Raw genomic sequence first — 1,061 nt, forward strand, 5'->3', positions numbered from 1 at the left:
CGTGTAATTCTTTCTTTCTCCGATAATTCATTACCACAATACGGCTATTTAATTCCATTTTCGGTATGTAAACACTGCTGGGTTTTTCCCTCTCCTTATAAAATATCTCCTTATAAATATTGATTTTCTGTTTGGGTTTAGGAGAAATTGTTTGATTTGTTTTCAATGTGTCGTTTCACTCAGTGGAACGTTAGTGTCCTCATGTATTTCGGTGAGTGAGGACGTCCTATAATGGTTCTCAAATTTCTTCTGAGTCAAAAGGGCAAACCTTTGCTCCTTAAAAATGGATATGTGTATTCGAAATTAAGAAGTGGTGGTGATGGTGTCACCTGGCGGTGTACCATGTGGAAGCAGAAATCTTGCTGTGTTTACATTCGTGCTACCTCTGATGAACATGATGTGTTCATGTGTGTTCATGTGTTTATGATCATTTTGGTTTGTGATATGTTTTGTGTGTGATATTTTGATTTGCGATATTTTTTACCGGTGATATTTTGTTTCGTGATATTTTGAGGCATGATTTTTTGCCGGTGATATTTTGATATGTGATGATTTTGCCGTGGAGCCCTTATACCCATTCTCATTTTGGCCCTCATACCGACCCTTATTTCTGCCCCCATACTGACGCTAATTCTGACCCTTATTGGGACCCATAATCTGGCCCTCATTGCTACTCCTACTGTGACTCCCATGCCTACCCTTATCATGACACTCATCCTGACCCTTATTCTGTGACCATTATTTCGAGTCCTATCGTCAAGAGTTGATCTGGACTTTTGCCTCTAATTAATTTTCAACTCAAACATCAATTCATTATTATTTATTGCGCATTGGATGCATTGGATTCATCAGCGGGGGATTCACATTCGATCCTCATTTTTTTGGATTCAAAAAACCATTCAAAATTCGGTGTCATTCCAATCTGCATACTGCCTAACCAATGACTCAATCACTGATTGAGGATACATGAAAACATCCCTCCATCGTCTAGTAATATTGACAATACCGCAACTGCCTTCACGTCACTAGCCTCTCCATAACTAGATGTGCTGTTGTCATAT

Source organism: Diachasma alloeum, unplaced genomic scaffold, assembly GCF_001412515.2.
Source record: "Diachasma alloeum isolate Michigan unplaced genomic scaffold, Dall2.0 Dall_scaffold_00925, whole genome shotgun sequence".
NCBI lineage: Eukaryota > Metazoa > Arthropoda > Insecta > Hymenoptera > Braconidae > Diachasma > Diachasma alloeum.